This window comes from Pristis pectinata, chromosome 3, assembly GCF_009764475.1.
Source record: "Pristis pectinata isolate sPriPec2 chromosome 3, sPriPec2.1.pri, whole genome shotgun sequence".
NCBI lineage: Eukaryota > Metazoa > Chordata > Chondrichthyes > Rhinopristiformes > Pristidae > Pristis > Pristis pectinata.
The window spans coordinates 125,460,786-125,482,869 of record NC_067407.1 but is presented as its reverse complement, the minus strand read 5'-3'; the positions used below and the strand labels follow the sequence as shown (position 1 = coordinate 125,482,869).

Here is a 22,084-nt window from a genome sequence, read left to right as displayed (position 1 = left end):
CCCCTTTTTGAGCAAGGGGACAACATAGGCTCTCCTCCAGTTTTCTGGTATCTCATCTGTGGGACAATTTTCCATCAGAGCCCCAACAATCTCCTCCCTTGCCTTTCATAGCATCCTGGGATAGTTTCCGTCTGGCCCTGGGGAAAACTGATAGGAAATCTGGAGAACTGGGGGGATATGGAGTGGGTCAGCTAGAGGTCCAGTCTGTTTGGATCTAAGCCTCATTAACATATGAATGGCGGGCTGAGTCCAGTTAGGCATCCTGGTGCAGCTGTGGCCTGGAGGGAGATGTGATAAGGATCATCCTGGGAAATGGTAGGTTGTTGTAGGAGTGGGTGCAGTTGGGATTATATAGTAATGTTCTTTGTGGCAGCAGAAGCCTGCATTCTTGCAAAGCTGCCATGAAACTCCTGTGAGTCCTTGTCACACAGAAGTAGTCCTTGCACTTGCCTCTTCAGGCTTCTTATGCTATTGTGGCATGGAGTCAAAGGGCTGAATGGCCTCCTTCTGTGCTGCGAGGACTGCATGTTCCTCCAAGCTGTTCGAAGCAAACTTTCCATGGCAAATGCAGGCTTTCTAACTCTGCTTTTCTGCACAAAGTAGCACTGGATTACCTACAGTGACAGGAGGGTACGGTTGCATTGTGACCTTTACGTGGGCAGTTTGTGCAGTAAATATGGAAGTTATAACATAAACAAATTGACAGAAAGTGCCCAAAGTTGTCCTATTGTTCAAAACTTAATGGGTCAAAACCAGGCAGAAAGTGGCACTAGAATTTTATGCATATATAACAAATAAAAAAGTAATACAAACTTATGTTTACGTAACATATTTAATATAGTAAAGGATCCAGAAGCCTTAAGAAGAGTCTTATCAAACAGTGATTGACACCAAGCCACATTTGTGACCCAAAGCTTTCAGGGATTTAGTAGCTGTCTTAAAAAAGAAAAGTGAATAGAGAGGTGAGAGGTTCAGGGAGAGAATTGCAGAGGTTTGCGAAGGGGGCACAGTTCCACTGATAGAATAAGGAAAATCCAATCTATGGATGAGGTAGAGATGGAGGAATGTAGGTATCCTGGTTGTAGAGCTGGATGAGTTTACAGGGATAGGCAGCAGCAAGCCCCTGGAAGGATTTGAAAACCATAAGTCTTTAAAACTGAGCAGTTGCTGGACTGGGAGCTACAGTAGATCAGTGAGGATGGGAATAATAGGTGAGGTTGACTGGGGATGTGTTTAGATACTGATAACAATACTTTGATTATGCTCATGTCATCAGAAGCAGATTTGCATTTAGATTCCCATCTAATTCAAGCAAGCTACTTAATTAGCCAGTGGAATGACCTGGGAAAACTGACAAACCAGGAAGAGGCAGTTGGCCATTGACTTCTATTTTAACTCCCTACTGCCCCCTCTATGCAGGGCAGAGAGAGTTAAAAATCAGGCAACATACCATCTGGGAGTCCCTTTCATGTCCACAGAATCTCCTGTCTGCCCCCCTTACTATGGAATCCTCGATCACTACCACCCTCCTCTTCTCCCCCCCTTCCCTTCTGCGCCACACGACCAGGCTCAGTGCCAGAGACCTGGTCAATGCAGCTTTCCTCTGGTAGGGCATCGCCCCCCCAACAGTATCCAAAGTGGTCTACCTGTTATTGAGGGGGAATGACCACAGGGGTACTCTGCACTACCTTACCTGCCTATTCTCAGTCCTCCTGACAGTCACCCAGCTACCTGCCTCCTGCAGCTTAGGAGTGATTGCCTCCCTGTAGCTCTTATCTATGTACTCCTCGTTATCCCATAGGAGCCGAAGGTCATCCAGCTGCAGCTCCAGTTCCCTAACACGGTCTGTAAGGAGCTGCAGCTGGATGCACCTTGTGCGGATGTAGTTATCAGGGAGACTGGAGGTCTCCCAGAACTCCCACATCTCACAAGCTGAACACACCACTGACCCTGGAGCCATTCTCACTACTCTGGCCTGGCACTAAAGAAAGCACCAAAGCAAAGAAAGAAAGGAACTTATCAGAGACTTATCTTAACCTCTTCTCACTGAAGCTTCTTGAGCCAAAGCCTCAATCTCCCCACTCTAACACTGGCCGCTCCCAAAATGGCCACTCCGCTTCCCTTTATTTGTTGCCGTTAATAAGCCAATCAACTGGTAACAATTTGCAAATGTTTAGACTCTTGCAAGGTCACAGGCACAGGCACTTTTCAAAGGTCCCGCTCCAACTCCCGACTCTGCAAGGTGAAACTCAGTGGGCAGTGGGAACTTGGATGTTTATATTTCCTGTCACAGTAACAGGTATCCAATGGATGAGACCAATTAATTCTTCATTTGCTTCAGAATTAAATTGATTGGTAAACTAACCATATTAAAATTCTCTCTCTAAGCTTCATACATTTTCAGAAGTTCATGGGATGCAAACAAGGGGTAGGAAGATAAAACCTTCAGCCTCTCTTTCCACTTCTTGGTGCTCCCTGTTACACCCAGGCACACTGAGTACAAAACACTGATAATCTCTGTGGATGGAAAAGCTCAGAGGCTGATTTTACCTCCATCTCCCAGTGGAAACTGGGAGGTAGTTAAAATCAGATGGTTGGCAATTAACACTTCTAATCTTTCAGATTGATTTGATTGGTGTGACTGCACCATGGTTTTGGTGCTGGTGTGATCTCAAGTTTTTGCAATGGGCAATATCTATTATATTCATAATGGTACCTTTGTATCAAACTTCTAACTTGGACCACTATTCTGTGCCTGATACTCCAACGTCCATATTTGTAATATGTTTTTCCAATCATACCACGAGCCAGCCCTCAGGTTCCCACATCAACACTTTGTTTCCAGATATCTGAAATTTTGGTGCAGTGGAATTAAAATAGAGTTGTTCCTCCAGGGGTACTCTGTCCCCATCTTTCCCCAAGACTTCTCTGGGCTGCTTAGCCTCCTGCCTGAATTAAGTGGGAGCTTCATGAAGATATGCAGTCTAAGAATCTATGGCATATGTAACACTGAAACAGCATTTTACCGGAGTATCGAGAACAGTGACATCCATAGAGATCCAGATTTGTGAGTGTGAGAATTATGGTTGGAATTTTGAGTAATTAATGCTCAGTTATCTCGAGAGCTAAAATGTTTGAGTACTTGAGGACTCATCCTGTAAAATCCCTCGTACAAGTATTTTAACATCAGTGTAGCATATAGGCAAATAGTATACTGAATATGTGATATTTACCTTCAAATAATTGGGTATCAAATGCTGGAGTAAAGCACTTTCAGTCACGATTAAAACCTGCTCTTTTTGAACCATTCTGCTGCAGCTCATAGAAAAGTACTTGGCAATCAGAAACCTTCCCAATTGTATTTTAGACTGTGTCTGGATTAAAAATGTAAACATCTTAAGATTGTGTGTGGGAAAAGATGTTTCATTTTGGGGTATCCAATTACAAAATTAGTGCTCAAGTAACGCTAATTATTTAGCGTTCTCGAGTACTCAAACCCACCCTAAGTAATAGTTTCTTTGTGGGACTCTTGGGGACTGCAAATAATATCTGTGAATTGTAAAGCACTGAACATCTGTTTTTCATATGGGAATTTACTGCTGACCAATGCAACATCAGTGGACGAGTCATTTCGTAAATGAGTTTCTCAAAATCAGCAATATCCTCAATAACATCAAATAGCAATTAATCTGCCTTTTCTATATGCTCATGTATTTTTAATTATTTCCTTATATTTTTGGTTGATCAAGTGAGGATGAGATTGTCCAAGGTCTAGGATAAAATAAGATAAGATATCTTTATTCGTCACATGTACATCGAAACACACAGCGTAGAGTGTTCTGCGGGCAGCCTGCAAGTGTTGCCACGCTTCCAGCGTCAACATAGCATGCCCAAGGCTTCCTAACCTGTACGTCTTTTTGGAATGTGGGAGGAAACCGGAGCACCCGGAGGAAACCCAAGCAGACACGGAGAGAACATACAAACTCCTTATACTGGCCGGAATTGAACCCGGGTCACTGGCGCTGTAAAGTGTTACACTAACTGCTACACTACCGTGCCTGCCCATGCAGCAAATCCAAGTTATATTCACGTGGTTTTATATTTTCTAACAACCTGAGTAGATGGAGACATGTTCTCCCAGCCAGCAGTGGTTGAGATACTAATGAGGGGCCACATGATCCTAGGTGAGAGAAACGAGAGGTGGCTTTCCATTCTTGAACAATAGACTAGGACAGTAATAAATAGTTGTTTTACGTTTTGCTTGCCCGTGGTTGTTGACACAGACTTCATGCATGAATTATGGCCACTTTGGGCAAAGTGCTGGAAAGTGCCCATTGTTCTGCAAATACCTCGTACTTTAAGGAGAGGAGGGGAGAGGACGGGATCTGGCGTGAGGGAAAGATGAGCTCAGAGGAGAGGAAAGGGAGAGTGAGAAAAGAGAAGACAATGAAAAAAAACTATAGAAAGTGGAAAGATGAGATTAAGAGAGAAATTAGGAAGAAAATTTAAAACAATTTATTGACTTTTTTGTTAGAATCTCCAACAGTATTTAAGGAATGACTTTTATAAGAAGATACCTTTATTAGTCACATGTACATCAAAACACAGTGAAATTCATCTTTTGTGTAGAGTGTTCTGGGGGCAGCCCGCAAGTGTCGCCACGCTTCCAGCGCCAATATAGCATGCCCACAACTTTCTAACCTGTATGTCTTTGGAATGTGGGAGGAAACTGGAGCACCTGGAGGAAACCCACGCAGACACAGGGAGAATGTACAAACTCCTAACAGAAGCGATGGAAATTGAACCTGGGTTGCTGGCACTGTAAAGCGTTATGCTAACCACTACACTACCGTGCCTGCCCGGACCTCAGCAGCAGGCACCGCTGGGAATCGAACCCAGGATCTCCTGTTTACTAGACAGGTGCTTTAACCAACTAAGCCACAGCGCCGCAGAGAGGACATTTGTTATAAATGAGATTTTTAATTTATCACGGGATGTAGGCATCTGCATTTATGGTTCATTCCTAATTGCCTCAGGACTAAGTTGAGAGTCACCCCCACTGGCGAGAAGGCTGGCAGACTTCCTTCTTTGATGGAGATTACAAATGCTCAGCTGGTTTGCTAATAATACAGTAGTTTCACTGTCACCATTACTGACACCAGCATTTATTTAATTAGATCATTTAACCTACCCCATGTGCCATGGTGGGATTTGAACTCAGTGAATTGTCCAGGTCTCTGGATACTTTCTGATGACATAACTGCAGGGTACAGTGGATAAGCCTGATTTTTTTTCAGGCAAAATTAGTGGGTGGCCAATAGGAAAATATATCAACTTCATGTACATCTGTGGCAGATATCTGGCCACTAGCCACTAGCATTGCCACTAGCATAACCACCAGCACCAGCCACTGGCAGTCAGCACCTGGTCTGGAGGTGGAAAGGAGCACACATGGCAGTCTTTTGACTAGTGTAATTAACTGTGCATGCATAGTTACTGGAAATTGCTGTCCATTAATGATTGTGAGTGTTGTTCATCCCACCTCTTATCTCTATGGAAAAATGTGGTCCCATCTTAAGATGCCTGGAAGGTACATTCTGAACCAAAAAAGGTGTTGTTTCCTTCGCAAAGGTCACTGGAGCATTGGTATTATGGCAGGAATGTTTTATAGTTAATGTAGGAGGAAAAGCATCCCTCGGGCACAACTCCTTGATAAAAAGATGATTTTAAATTAAAAATTGTAAAATGATAAGATCAGTGCAGACGTACTGATTGTGTTGGGAACGGCTGCTTTTCTTTATGACTTATTTCAAAACCTTGTAATGGCATTTTTATTCCGTAGTGCAATAATACTGGGCAGGTGGTCATTGATTTTTATCGCATCGGACAGTGTGAGGACAGTTCCAACACCTTGAAATGCTGGCAGCTTGCTAAAAATATTTCGTGAATTGTTCAGCGATATAATCTCCCAAGTAGTTAGCTGACACTACTCTTCAGAGAAAAGGCTAATTTGTATTGGTATTAGTTTATTATTGTCACATGTACTGAATTACAGTGAAAAGCTTTTGTTTTGCGTGCCATCCACACAGATCATGCCATACATAATTAGACTGAAGTAGTAAAAAGAAAACAGAATGCAGAATATACTGTTGCAGTTACAGAGAAAATGCAGTGCAGGTAGACAAATGAAGTGCAAGAGCCACAACGAGGTAGATTTGGAGATTAAAAGTTCAAGAGATCATCCTTTAGCATTTGAGAGGTCTGTTCAAGAGTCTGATAATAGTGGGATAGAAGCTGTCCTTGAGTCTGGTAATCCTTGCTCTCAGGATTTTGTATCTTCTGCCTGACGGCTGATTATGTTGGCTGCTTTCCCGAGGCAGCGGGAAGTGTAGCTGGAGTCGGTAGACAGAGGTTGGTTTGTGTGATGGATTGCATTCACAACTTTCTGCAATTTCTTGTGGTCTTGGGCAGAGCAGTCACCATACCAAGTTGTGATGCATCTGGATAGGATGCTTTCTATGGTGCATCTGTAAAGATAGGTAAGAATCATTGAGGACATGCTGAATTTCCTTAGCCTTCTGAGGAAGTAGAGGTGCAGCGAACACATGGCTAGATCAGGACAAATTGTTGGTAATATTTACACCTTGGAAGTTGAAGCTCTCAGCCATCTCCACTTCAGTCCCAATGATACAGACAGGGGGTGTGTATCCATCCCACTTCCCGAAGTCAATGACAAGCTCCTTCATTTTGCTAACATTGAGGGAAAGTTTATTGTCTTGACACCATGCCACTAGGCTCTGTATCTCCTTCCTTTTCTCCATTGCAACTTATTTTCATAGAATTCAATGCTTTGTTTTGTTGAACAAAAAGGTAGAGGTTACAGTTAGCTGAATGAGCGTGAGGAGTTGCTGTACTGTCATCTTTCCTGTCTTAGAGGCTTTGATGTTCCTTCCTTACTCAGGATTTAAAAAAAAATTCTTGGTTGCAATTTTAACAATCAAGGCCAAACTGTCCAGCCAGGGGCATCACAGTGATGCAGCTGGTAGAGCTGATGCCACACAGCGCCAGACACCCAGGTTCAATTCTGATCTCGGCTGATGCCTGTGGGGAGTCTGCATGTTCTCTCCCTGATCACATGGGGTTTCTTCCGGGTGATCCGGTTTCCTCCCAGGGCCCAAAGACTTGCGGATTGGTAGGTTAATTGGCCACTGTAAATTGCTCCTCCCATGCAAGTGAGCGGCGGAATCTGGTGGGAGTTGATGAGGGGGAGAATAAAAAATGAAATTAATGTAGGATTAGTGTAAATGGGCAGTTGATGGTCAGTATGGACTCGATGGGCTGAAGGGCCTCTTTCCATGCAGTATGACTGTGGCCATAAGCAAGGTGCCCCTCTTAGATTAACAGCAGGCAAGTGCAGCCAACATTAAATATCAGACATTAGAATTGCTATCTGACATTAAAATGTGCAGCAAGGGGACCTTGGATCCTGATTCTTGTTAAGTGCACCAGGTGGGGAATTGTGGGAGAGGAGAGAGAGGATGAAGGCCAGGGCAGTGAAAACATGAGGCTTCCATCTGGTGGTGGTCTCCCTCGACAAAACAGAGAATGTTTCTTCGGGTCCTCTTCTGCCATGGGCTGCGGGTTTTGCCTGTCAGGGAAATCAGTGCTGCTTTCCTGTTAAATCCAGCCTTAAAGCGGCAGCTTATTTGATTCCTGAGAGTACCACCTCTGGGAGAGCATGTTCTTGTCAGCTGAAATTCAAAATTGTGGTCAGCCAACTTAGGACAGAAAAGAGAAAGCCACCATTTTAACTATATCAGAAATGGTTTCACCCAAGCAGAGTTCAATGAGAGAACTCTCTGCTCCACCCTGAAAATACTATCAATCATCCTGCCAGCCTGTGCTCCAATGTGTTGACACTTCCAGGGCAAGACAGCCTGCTTGATTAGCACCCTGTCCATCAACTTGAACACTCATTCTCACCAGCACTAAATGCAACAAAATGCAGGAATTTGCCAAGACTTCTTCACCAGTATTTCCCAAATTCTTGGCCTGTGTCATCTTGGAAGTCAAGGCCATAAGCTCACTGTGACACTGCCAAGTCACATCTCCCTCTCTCTCTCTCTCTCTCTCTCTCTCTCTCTCTCTCTTTCCGCCCCCCCCCCCCCCCCCCCCCCCCCGTTGAAATGTTTCATTGAATGCCCCTTCATTTCTGGCACCAGACTTAACAGCCCTTTGGGAGCATCCTGACTGCAAGGGTTGGGAAGGTTCATCTACCCAGCCTTTCAAGGGTAAATTGGGATGGGCAATAAATGCTGGCCTTCCTCACATGGTGTGTACAAATTTTAAAAAATGGCCATTTGGCTGCATTCAAATCTCTCCAAGTGTCACTCTCAGTAGGAAACCCTTTTAAGAATTATGACAGTTGACATTTGCTGATTATAAGCAAGAATGTTGCTCAAAACACACCCATTCAGATGTCCCGAGTGGGACCCACTCTATTGTGAATTTAAACCTGTCACTGCGCACAGGTGGATTAATGTAACTTCGATATTTTTCTGCTGAAATTTTGAAATTGGAAAATTATTCATGCTTTTGATTTGGTCAGTTGCAGCACTTTCATTTGGTTCTAGTTACTGCTTTGAAAGGGTTTCTGTCAGTTATAAAAAGGGAAATGCTTGTATTACTTTCTATGACCTTGTAACATCCAAAAGTGCTGAATGGTTAATGAAGCACTTTTGAAGTGTATTCGCTTTTTCAATGTAGGAAAGATTATTTAATACCGCCTGCTGATTTGCACTGATAATTGCACACAATTTCTTTTGGTTTTTGCATAAGTATTAATTTACTGTCAGACATAAAATTATAGAGCCTCATCATCCTTAATTTTAAACAATATCTGTTGCATTTGGATTCAATTTAGTAATTTGCTTGGTAAAATAATTGCTTTGATCAAATTGCAGTTGAAATTCTTTTCAATGCTAGAGTTGGCACACATGCCAATATATAAAGATTTAGCGCAAAAGTATTATCAGATACATGTTCCTGAAATTCACCACATAATCCAGTTTAAGAGACTTTAATACTTAGACTCAGTGCATAATTTTTTGGGTTTTATATATTTTCTATGTTATACTTTATATTTGTATGATGTTATTCTTATACTTCTATGTTATACTTCGAATTTGAAAGCAGAATATAAGGTTAATGGCAGGACTCTTAGCAGTGTGGAGGAACAGGCGGATCTTGGGGTCCACATCCATAGGTCCCTCAAGGTTGCCGCACAGGTCGATAGGGTTGTTAAGAAGGTGTACGGTGTGTTGGCCTTCATTAGTCGTGCTATTAAGTTCAAGAGCCACGAGATAATGTTGCAGCTCTATACAACTCTGGAGTATTGTGTTCAGTTCTGGCCGCCTCATTATAGGAAGGATGTGGAAACCTTAGAGAGGGTGCAGAGGAGATATACCAGGATGCTGCCTGGATTGGAGACCATGTCTTATGAGGATAGGTTGAGTGAGCTAGGGCTTTTCTCTCTGGAGAGAAGGAAGATAAGAAGTGATTTCATAGAGGTGTACAAGATAATAAGAGGCATAGATCAAGTGGACAGTCAGAGACTTTATCCTAGGGTGAAAATGGCTAACATGAAGGGGCATAATTTTAAGGTGATTGGAGGAAGATGTAAGGGGGATGTCAGAGGTAAGCTTTTTACACAGGTGAGTGGTGGGTGTGCGGAATGCAATGCTGGCAGAGGTGGTGGGGGCGGATATATCAGGGACATTTAAGAGACTCTTAGACACATGAATGATAGAGAAATGGGGCTGTGGGACGGAAGGGTTAGATAGATCTTAGAGCAGGATAAAATGTTGGCACACCATTGTGGGCCAAAGGGCCTATACTGTGCTGTAGTGTTCTATGTTCAATATTTCCTTATGACAGCAAAGGTCATTCCACCCCATCAAGTTCATTCCTGCACTTATTTCCCTGTAACAAGTTCTCTCCCACATGGTCATCAATTCCTCTCTGCTTTTCCTGTCACCCAGCTACACTGGGGTTGTTACAGTTTCAATTAACCCACCAATCTTCTCGCAGCTACCATCGGGTAGGACGTACTGAAGCTTGAAGTCCAATACCACCAGGTTCAAGAACAGCTACTTCCCTTCAACCATTCAGTTCTTGAACTAACTGGCACAATCCTAATCACTACCTTAGTATATCAACACAATGACCACTTTGTACTAGTGGACTTTGCTTTTTTTGTTCTAATTGTGTTCTTTCTTGTAAAAATTGTGTATAAATTATGTTTAATTTATGTTTTTTGTGAAAGCTGCTTATCTGATGCTCTGTGGAAGGAAGTCTTTCATTGCACCTGTGTATACATGTACTTGTGCATATGACAATGAACTCTGCTTTGACTTTGTATCAGCATGCTTGTGGAAGGAAACCAGAACACCTGGGGGAAGCCAGCACCGAAGGTCAGGATTGAACCCACATTATTGGAGCTGTGAGGCAACAGCACAACCTGCTTGGTCTTGGGTATTTGATAAATAGCAGTTAAAGCCTGTGGGGAGTTTGCATGAAGCCATGGAGTCAGACAATATAGAAACAGGTCATTCAGCCCACTATGTACACTCTGACCAGTGGGCACCCACCTGTATTAATACCATCTTCCAGCACTTGGCCCGTAGCGTTCTATGCCTAGGTGATTCATCTGCTCATCTAGACACTTCCTAAGCTCTGTCAGTGACTCTGCTTCCACCACTCTTCCAGGCAGTGTATTCCATTTACTCATCACTTTCTGGGTGACAAAGGTCTCCCTCAGATTCTCTTACTCCTTACCTGAAATGTTTTCCCTCTAGTTTTATCTACCTCTTATACGGGGGAAAGTTTACTGCAATCTCCCCATATCCATACCACTCATAATTTTATATACCTCGATCGTGAACCCCCATAACCTCCTCTGCTGCAGGGAAAACAGACATAGCTCCTCCACTCTCTGCTCATAACTAAAATGCTCCACCCCAGGCAACATCCTGGTGAATCTCCTCTGCACCCTCTCTACATTCTCCATATTGATATTGTCCTCTACTTTCTCTGGTAATCCTTTGCTAAACTGGATGTTTTGATTCTTGCCATTCCCATCCAGTCGTTGATTGTGTTTAGCAGAGCAGTGACGGCTGAAGATGCAGAGAGTCTCATCCTAGGTTTAGCTCATGAGACATACAGAACTAAAAATCATAGGAGGATGTATAATAGCTACAGTGGGAGAAATAGGATTTGAACTCTTCTCCAAAGAGTGGGACATTGAGGAGCAAAGCAACATTGCAGGGTGAATTAATAAAGAAAGCACGGACTAAACAAAGTTAATTTTAACCCTGCTCTGCTGGGATCAATTCCATTAACTTCAACTACTCCCAACATGGACATGGTGGGTTGAAGGGCCTGTTTCTAGGCTGTGTAACTCTCTGACTCGATGACTCAAAATAATTCCAATGATTCACAGTTCTCTGAGAGGAGAAACTGTTCCTCATCTCTATATCAAATCAGCGGCTCCTCATGAAAGTTACTCTAGGACCAGTCGCTGTACTTTTAAGTGACCCCCTTGACTAGATTTTCCTGCTTCTAGCCAACTGATCTCTATGCATGGTCCTTCCTCATAAAACGGGATGTGGGAGGAAACTGGAACACCTGGAACATTGTGAGGAAGAGAACATGCAAACACACAGCATCTGGGGTCAGGATCGAACCCAGGCCGATGGAACTGTGAAGCAGCAGCACAGACTGCTGTGCTCTGTGCCACCCTACTGCATTGCACAAGATGAATTCATGTTGCTTGTCACACAACATTAAGAGGACCAGTGAGGGGTTCAGTCAGTGCTGTGAAAACAGCAGGAATTAACTGCCATGGGCACTTGTATCATCTAGTCCGAACATTGCTCATTGTGAAAGCGAATTGTGAAGAGAATTACAGACAAAGGCAAATGATGCAGAAAATGTGGATGTCCCAAACCAATGAAACTTTTCTTTTAAAGACTTGGAGAAGGAATAGAAGCTTTCCTTTTGTGTCAGGCAGTACTGGAGGTAAGAATGGAAACTAACTAATTTTACCTGCTTAACTACCACCAACATTTAAAGAAGCAATGCTAAACCTGTATCAAACTTTGCTGAGACTGCACTGTATACACTACTGGTTGCCATAGTTTGAAAAGGATACAGAGGAACTGGAGGAGGTACAGAGAAGATTCACAAAGTGATCTCAGTAATGCATGGGTGTACATATCAGGAAAAGGTAAACAGCCTGTGTCTCTTTTCTGTTGAGACAAGGCTGAGGGCTTACCTGAAAGGTCTTTAAATAATGATAGAGTGCAGACAGAGTAAATATCTTCACTTGTGCAGAAGAGAATGGAGTCATAGAGTCATACAACATAGAAACAGACCCTTCGGCCCAACTCGTCCATACTGACTGTTTTACCCAGCAAGCTAGTCCTACCTTCCCAAATTTGACCCATAGCCCTCTAAACCCCTTCTATCCATGTACTTATCTAGATGGCTTTTAATGTTGCTAATGTGCCCTCCTCAACCACTAGTTCTGGCAGCTCATTCCAAATACGCACCACCCTTTGTGTGAAGGAAGTGCCTCTGATGTCCCTTTTGAATCTCTCGGTTCTGATCTTAAACCTATGCCCTCTTATTTTTAGCATCCCCTCCCTGGGATAAAAACTATGTGCTTTCACCCTGCCTATGCTCCTCATGATCTTGTATACCTCTATTAGATCACCCCTCAATCTCCTACACACCAGGGAATAAAGTCTGAGTCTGCGCAACCTCTCCTTGTAACTCAGGCCCCCAAGTCCAGGCAACATCCTGGTAAATCTTTTCTGCACTCTTTCTAGTTTAATAACATCTTCCTTATAATAGGGTGACCAAAACTGTACACAATATTCTAACAAACAACAGAAAATGCTGGAGGAACTCAGCAGGTCAGGCTGCATCTGTGGAGGGAAATACTCCTAGTGCGGCCTCACCAACACCTTCTATAACTGCAACATAACTTCCCAACCCTGATTGGTGAAGGCCAGCATGCTAAATGCCTTCTTCATCTCCATATGTATCTGTGATGCCATTTTCAACACTTGCACTCCGAGGTCCCTCTGTTCCATAACACTCTTCGGGGCCCTAACGTTCACTGTATAAGTCCTATCCTGGTTTGATCTCCCTAAATGCAAAACCTCACATTTATCTGGATTGAAAGCCATTTGCCAGTCCTCATCTAGCTGATCAAGATCCCCCTATAATTTCTCATAACCTTCTACGCTGTCTACAACACCACCTATTTTAGTATCGTCCGCAAACTTACTAATCATGCCTTGTACATTCGCATCCAAATCGTTTATATAAATTACAAGCAACAAAGGTCCCAGCATAGACCCCTGTGGCACACCACCAGACACAGGCCTCCAGTCTGAGAAACAACACTTAACTTCCTACTACTGAGTCAATTATGAATCCAATCCGCTATCTACCCTCGGATCCCACATGTTCGAAACTTCCAGACTAGCCTGCCATGAGGGACCTTGTCAAAGCCTTTGCTAAGGTCCATATAGACAACATCCACTGCCCTACCCTCATTTACCCTCTTGGTTACCTCCTTGAAGAACTCCAAGAGATTTGTCAGCCACGACTTCCCATGCACAAAGCCATGTTGACTGTTCTGAATCAGACCCTGTCTCTCCAAATCTTGGTAGATCTTGTTTCTCAGAATCCCTTCCAGCAATTTACCCACCACTAATGTTAGACTCACCAGCCTCTAGTTTCCTGGCTTGATTTTGCTACCCTTTTTGAACAATGGTACCATGTTAGTCACTCTTCAGTCCTCCAGAATTTCACCTATGGCCAGAGATGAAGCAAAAGTCTCTGCAAGTTCCTCCTCAGTTTCTTCCCTAGCTTTCCAGGTCCTAGAATGCACCAGGTCAAGCCCTGGGGATTTATCCACGTTAATGCACAGATTAATGCCTCCTCCCTGCGAATTTGTATGTGGTCCAAGACATCACCACTCATTTCCCCTATTTCCTTAACTTTCATCATTTTCTCCACAGTAAAAACTGAAGGGAAATACTCATTAAAAAATCTCAGCCATTTCCTTTGGTTCTACACACAGATGGCCATGCTGATCTTTAAGGGGACCTATTCTCTCCCCAATCACACTTTTACTCTTAATATACCTGCAGAATCTCCTGGGATTTTGCTTCACCTTGCCTGCCAGATCCTTCTCATATCCCCTTTTTTTTGCCCTTCTAACTTCTCTGATAAGTGCACTCCTACACTTCTTGTAGTCATCAAGAGATTCACTAGTTCCCAATTGCTTATGCGCAGTGTATGCCTCTCTCTTTTTCTTAACCAGAGCCTCAATATCTTCCGTCAACCTGGGTTCCTTAAACGTACCATCCTTGCCCTTCACCTGCACAGGAACATGCAGGCCCTGAACTCTTGACGTCACACATTTAAAGGCCTCCCACTTGGATTTCTTGCCATCTGGTCTACCAAGAAGGATTTCAGAAGAAACATATTTCCCAAAAGAGTGATAGGAATGTGGAACTTGTTACCACAGGGGAAGGCTGGAGTGAATGGTATTGATGGCATTCCTTGCAAAAGTGTTCAAATCCTATCTCTCCCCACTACATTTATGGTTCAGTCCTGATTTTGGGTGCTGCCTGTGTGGAATCTGCATCACCTCTCCATGACTGCATGGGTTTTCCTTCATGTACTCCACTCTCCTTCCACATCACAAAGTGCTGGCTTAATTGGCTGCTGAAAGATACTCCTTTGTGAAAGTTAATGGAAAAAAAGAATTTGAAGGGGAGTTGATGGACATATGTGAGGGGGAGTAAGTTTCAAGGATGTAGGGAAATAAGGAAAAGTGGGGGGGGGGGGAACCTCTCCTTATAATGACCAATGGGATTTCTCACCTGGAACCTGGAATGGACCTGAAAGGCTGAATGGCCTCCTTCTATTTCATTATCTGGAAAGTATGTAAGTTCATCTCGGTTCCTCTCCTTTCCTTATCTGGATGCAACCTCTTGCCAACATTAAATGCAACTATAGGGCTGGGTGTAGCTCTCAGTAACTTTAAAAATCTGCAGACCAATGCATTGCTATTCACAGCCTCTTTACCAACAAAGTTTGATGAAACTTCAGTATCCTTCATTTGAGCACTGATAAATCCGAGATCATCGTTTTGTGCTCTTAGAGGCCTCTGTTCCAATAACCCTGCTCAATCCAAACACAACCTCAGTCTGCTGATCAAGCTTGAAGAGAACCCAGTGCGCTGAGAGAGTGATCTTCCTTCAGTTCTGGAACAATGTCTGTTTATGTCTCAGTGGCAGTCCTGCAATTTATGCCAGGTGTCAACAGGTTAGGGAATCGTCTCCAAGTGGTGTTCCTTTTTGGCACCTTTCATCTTGAAACCCAGTGCTCTAATTCCCCTCCTACCCAGGGTACAACACACACGGTACATTATTCCACCCTGGAAAAACTCGGCTGCGTCAGAAGGCTGCCACTCTTTTGCAGGTCCATCTGTATCTCTTCCCTTCTCCAAGTTTACTCCAGCATTTAATCCCTGACCTTAATTTCTATTCCCACTACCTTTCAAATAATGCTTGCACTTCAGCCTCTTTGCCACACCATTAATATTTGCCCTTCTGCATTCGTGATCCAAACTGCTTTCCCTTTTTCCAACTCTTACAGCCTCTTAATGCCTATCTCTTAGTTTTAGCCAACTTTCACCTATTTTAACGATCAGACTTTTATTAACTGTCTGAGTATTTAAGTACATTAGTCCTTTTGGATTAGTATAATTGCAGAAGGATTAATATTTTAGTTTGCACAATCAACTTGCTGCTACTATTTTGTTCTGCAGCAGGAGTAGTCACTAAATACATTCTAAGACTGTGATTGGAAGAGATCAGAATAATGGAAGAGGAAAATTAAACGGGCCCAATAAAATGATTATATTCTGAAAACACAATTAAAAATGTTGCATGCTTCCATTTCAGAAATATTCCAAGTTGCCAAAAGCAAAGAGGCTACAAATGTTCCTGCTCTTAGGACACCTGCATAGTACTATGGTTAATGTTTAGTGTTCAGGCACTAATTCAGCATTCATCTGAACTACCACATTACCGTTGTGAAGATAGAAATCTCCTGCTGGGGATCAGTTATCAGGGCAGATTAGCTATTAACCTACCATCTAATTTTTTCACTTCCATTATTCCCCAGTTCAGAACTAGGCATCCATGAATACAGAGGTGCATGGTAGCTTCAAAGTATATTCTATCGCAATGTATAACCTCATGGCCTGGAATTTCCTTCAGTCTACCATTCCAATCAAGCCAGTTGATAAACCCTGGTTTAATTAAGAATGCAGAAGGGAGTGGTGGGAGCAGTAACTGGTGTCCCTAAAAACCTAACCTGGCAAAGCTGCAACACAAAATATATGTGCTCAATGGCAAATCAACAATAGCCAGCTAAGCAAATTCACAACCATCTGATTTGATCAAAGCTCTGTCGCCCTGCCACATCTGATCATGAATGGTGATGGACAATTAAAATGCTGATGGGATGAGGAGGCTCCAAAGAGCATCCTCAGTCTCAAGGATAGTGGGGGCTGTCAAGTGAGTGCTAACGACAATGCTGAAGTGGTGAGTTAATGATTCATCCCGGCTCCCTACTAAGATTCCCACCATCAGAGAAACCAGCCTTCAGCCAATTTGATTCACTCTGCATCGTATCAAGAAACAGCAAACAGTACAAGATACAGAAACACTGTGGAAAAGGCAATAGGTTCATGGGAAAGTCATCACTTTCAAAGTCTCCTCCAGTGACACATGACAAGTTTATATCACCACTCCTTCACTGTCGCTAGGTCATAACCCCGGAATTACCCGTGAGGCAGCATTATGGGAGCACCCTTACCACACAGATTGTGGTGGGTAAAGAAGACACTCCCCTCACCATTTTCTTAGAACGATCATGTGCCACCTTTGCATCCAGAAGATGTTCTGTCATTAAGTTTCACTCCGGCTGAGGATAATAGCCAATCTGGGCCTTACCAGTGACACTCACACGCTAACCATGAATTTCAAATGTAGACAGATCATGCCTCCTTACACCTGAGTTACAGAATTTCAGGAAATTCTGGACCACATTCTTTATCTACCAACAATGCAAAGTGGTACCTTCAAGTATCTTAAAAGGAGTTTAGAATAATTTCTTAATGTATGAATAAACCAAACACGAGGGACTAGTAGAGATTGTAGAGTTATATGGTGTGAAAAATAAGTGGTACCCAATGATATAGTCCTGATTGTAACATTCTGAATGAATTTATAATCATATTAATAATAACAACATTTAAAATGGGACAAATAGAATGGGCAGCAGGCAGGTGGGAGCATCGCCTTCTCAAATTTCCCCACCTGACTTGGAAATATGTTGTTAAATCATCAGCACTATACCAAAATCTTTGAGCATCCTACCCAACAGTGGGAAATCCTTCATTGCATAGACTATTACTGTCGAGAAGGTACTGTAGCTCACCACTAGCTTCTTAAGGTCAGTGAGGTGTGGGGAATAAAAGTTGGCCTTACCAGTAGTGTCCATATCCCAAAAGCTATTAAAGAAAAAAAATTATTTATCTCTTGAGCCCTATGCAGGTGTAGTGAGATCAACACAAGTGACAGTAACAATGGCAAGTACTTCTGGGATTGATTATCATTTATTGGAGATTTTGGTGTGCAGGAAAGATAGCTGGAAATGGGAATAGACTGGCTGTTGACTTCAGCTGGAGTAAAGTTGTATGGCATGATATTGGGATGTTCGGAAGATGACTGACCTTTTCCTCAAGGAAAAGTCTGTTTTATAGAGACACAAGTGACTCCAGATACTGGAATCTGGAGCAACAAACAATCTGCTGGGAGAGCTCAGCATCTTGACCCACTGAGTTCCTCCAGTAGATTATTTGTTGCAACAGTTTGTTTTAGAACTGCTAATGCCGAAAGTCTCACTTAAAGTACATCAACGTTTCACAAATATTGCATTACTATTAATGGAAAAAGTTGTGGCTATTGTTAATAACGTTGTATAAACCCTTTTGGTAAACTGAGGACACTTATTGAATCATCCTTTTCCATTCCTTGTGATTCACTGAAGGAAGCAACATATGGTTGTAATATTTATAGAAAAAGGGATATAAATTTTTTTGCATTTGTGTTAAATACCAATCATATAAAGTTGATTTTTTTTTCATTCGTTCACTGATATGAATGTCATTGGCACTGTTGACGTTTATTGTCCATCTCTATTTGCTTCCAACTGAAGAAGCAGTTAAGAGTTAACCACCTTGTTGGGTCTTAAGTCGCATGTTGGCCAGACCAGGCAGAATTCTTCCCCTGAAGGACATTAGTGACCCAAATGGGTTTTTATGACAATCCAATTGTTGCATCTTTACTGTTACTGAGACTAGATTTTGTATTAATTGCATATTTTGATTATTTAGTGACTTGAATTTAAATTCCTTAACTGCCATAATGGGATTAGAACTCACCTCTCCGCATCATTGGGCTCCCCGTTAGAACAGCAACTTTGCAAATTGCATTGCTATTCTATAAAACTCCTTATAAATGAATGGACATAATGTCCATTAAGTGGTTCCACCAGTTATAAATCATATGTAGTGGGAAAACTTGGCTTTAATTATTCAGCCCATTAAACTATATGCAATTTTTGCTCAATTAACTGCATTTCTTCTGGTCAGCTCCAAACAGTGGTGCAGCTAATAGAGCTACTGCCTCAGAGCTCCAGTCATTTGGATTCAATACTGACCTCTGGTGCTGTCTGTATGGAGTTTGCACATTCTCCTCGTGACCACTTGGATTTCCCTCAGGCATTCCTAAATACCAAAGGCATGCAGGTCAGTAGGTTAATTGGCCACTGTAAATTGCCCTCAGTGTGTAGGTGAGTGGTAAAATTTGGGAGGAGTTGATGGGAATGAGGGGAGAATAATAATGGAATTTGTGAAGGTTTGTGTAAATGAGTGCTTGATGGTCAGTGAGGACTCGGTGGGTCATAGAACATAGAACAGTACAGCACAGGAACAGGCCCTTCAGCCCACAATGTTGTGCCGAACCAATTACATTATTAATAAAATGCCCAACTAAACTAATCCCTTCTGCCTACACAATGTCCATATCCTACCATTTCCCTCACATTCATGTGCCTATCTAAGAGCTTCTTGAACACCTCTATTGTATTTGCCTCCACCACCACCCCAGGCAGCACATTCCAGGCACCCACCACTCACTGTGTAAAAAGACTTGCCCTGCACATCTCCTTTGAACTTCACCCCTCTCACCTTAAATGCAAAGGACTCTAATTTGAAAGTGGCTGAGGCAACTAGGCAACTGCTCTTACTGCAGAATGGTCATAAGGTAGTCATAAGATGACCATCTTGCAGATTTAGTTGATGCCTCATCAATACAGTTGCTTCTTTCTGTCCGTATTTTCATGCTTGGTATATATTACCATTATTTGAAAATTCAACATTTCACATTCATTTTTGTTATATTTTAATACTTAAAAAATTAAATTTAATGATTCAATGACCTATGACATTATACTGCTAAACAGTTTATACTAATTTGGAAGACACTGCATGGTTTCAAATGTGAGATCTATGTTTAGTAGTATACTTGAGAGGAATTAAATAAAACAGTTGACAAAAGGAAACAAAAGTGATGCAAATAGATTGATGTATGCTCCCATTTACTATTATCGTTGCCCAGGATGTTTAATATTGATTAATTGGGTTTGACAAACTTATAGGTCAGGAGTTCTGAGAGAAAATAGGAAGATAACCACCTTTGCGGCATTTAATTTCAGTGGCTTTTAAATGACGCATGACATAGACAAGATTTCCATTCAAAACTCATGTGAAGGAGAATAGAACGTGAACTGCAAAAGGTGTATTTGAAGCTTCATGTTGGGTATCTTTTGTTAATTGCAAGGCAGCAGTTTGACAAAATAATTAAAAGTTTCAGACAATGTAATTAACCATTATCTGCTGCTAGAGAGGGATTCTTGCCTTGGAATTAGTTCTGGATACCAGAGAGTATCCAGAAGAAAAATTGCATCTTCAAGGATCTCAGTCAATTTCAATGTGCATTACAAGCTTCGAAGTAGTTTGGAATTGTGGTCACTGTATTAATGAGAGAAATGAAGCAACTGTTTTGCGTGAACAGTGAGGCCCAACAGACATTAATGAAATAAATGATCAGCATTTGTATCAATAGTCCAGGGTTTGTAGCAGTTGACTCCTGCTACCCCCTGATGTAGGAAAAGAGGTTTATCCATTCCAGAGAGGTCATCAGCTGCTTGCAGGAAGACCTATCAACATGGACCGAGAAGGAGCAGGTAACATTCCTATCACACAAAGGCATGTTGGTAATGACCACCAAGGCATGACCCAAGACATTCAAGAGCATTACCACTATTGAGTCCTCCATCAGCAAAATCTTGAACCAGAAATTTGATTGGACCTGCTGTGTTAATATTGTGCCTGCAAAAGCAGGTCAAAGGTTAGACGTTTGGGAAAGGATAACTAATAGATAGCAGTGGGAGTGCTTGCTGAGGACATTTACAGAGATAGGAGGATGATCACGACTTGTGATCATGACTCATGTAAAGTTAAAGAAGGAAACTGCCTGGAGTAGGATGTGGAGTAGCTGAAATAGGTTGGGCTCTTTTACAACACTGAAGGTTCAACCGTCTGGCCACAGCCTGTTTCAGTCTTTGAGGTCCATGCCATTCCCACATCGCATGTAGAATTTCATATAGTAGTATCAGCATCGTGCAATGTTTGGTTTTACTGTGCATGCTCAGTAGCCTCTATGTGTGCACATGTTGTATGCATGGAACTGGATTGAAGAATGCTATCAATTCACAAAGTACCCAACTGTAAATAAAATGGTGTCTGTGATTAAAATTCTATCGTGTGCTGTATAAAAATATTGGGCAGTGTGATATAGTTCTCAGGGCTTTACCTGCAGGCTCCAAATTGATGTGTAAGGACCATGTATTTTTTAACCATTGTATAAGTAGGTGAATTCCCTAGAATGTAAAGGCTGGAATTGGAATTGATCATCTGAAGACCAAGTACAATAGCTGAAGCAGACCATCCTGCTGAGGGACTTCCACCAGCCCTGAAGTATTTCTATCTGAATTATTTAACAAGTGTTTTTAGAGGAACATCCAACAAAATCTGCTCTGACATATTCTCCAATGCAGTTTCACTCAGCCTCTGATAAGATTTCCTGTATCTCCAGGGAGATTTCTGCAGCGAATACACAATATCATCATTTCCTTGCATCGGTCCAATTAAAGTGTAATTTTCTTGTTATGAGACAAGTAAATGTGAACTTGAAGTTTGGCATTAAACTAAATATTTTTGGTTATGAACTGGCTTAATTTTCAAAAAAAAATAACACTAAGGTGAACTCATAGATATGAGGATGATATGGAAATTATGCAATTGTGTTTAGGGTGAAACAACTCCCTATTTCCTGAGGAATGTTGCTGAGTCAACTTTGTTCAGTGAATTCCGTGTAATTGCTTGTACTGATATCATAAATCAACTTATTTGTAGTATTTAATAATGTCCAACAAAATGAAAGTAAGTATTTTTTAATGAGAAGAAAAATCAAAGGGAGCAATTTTCAGTGAAAAGATTGCAAAAGCAAACCAAACATGACTTTGGTAAAGATCAAGCCCCGTTCCTGTAGAGAATCTTGCATCAAAACCAAGGAACATTCATTTCTTGTTCCATTGATGCCTCAGGAGGTAAGTGCATTTCCTGACAATATCTTCTGCCAAACAGACCGAGAAAAATCATATGTCTCATCACCAGGTGAAATGTGTCAGCTGTGGCTCAGTTGGTAGTTCTTGTTTCTCTGAGTCAGATGGTTGTGTGTTGAAGCCGTTCTCCGGAGGATTTAGGGGGCGATGCACCGAATTCCAGTCATTGATGTAATTTAGA

General features: G+C 42.1%; 1 protein-coding gene and 1 non-coding gene across 5 annotated transcripts in view; one reads left to right on the top strand and one right to left on the bottom strand.

The window, feature by feature from the left end:
• Nucleotides 1-22,084, top strand: part of ryr2a (ryanodine receptor 2a (cardiac)) — a 587,454-nt gene that overhangs the window by 117,730 nt on the left and 447,640 nt on the right. The window lies entirely within an intron of this gene.
• trnat-agu (transfer RNA threonine (anticodon AGU)) lies at nt 4,875-4,948 on the bottom strand. Its single transcript has one exon. It is a non-coding gene; the product is annotated as a tRNA-Thr (tRNA).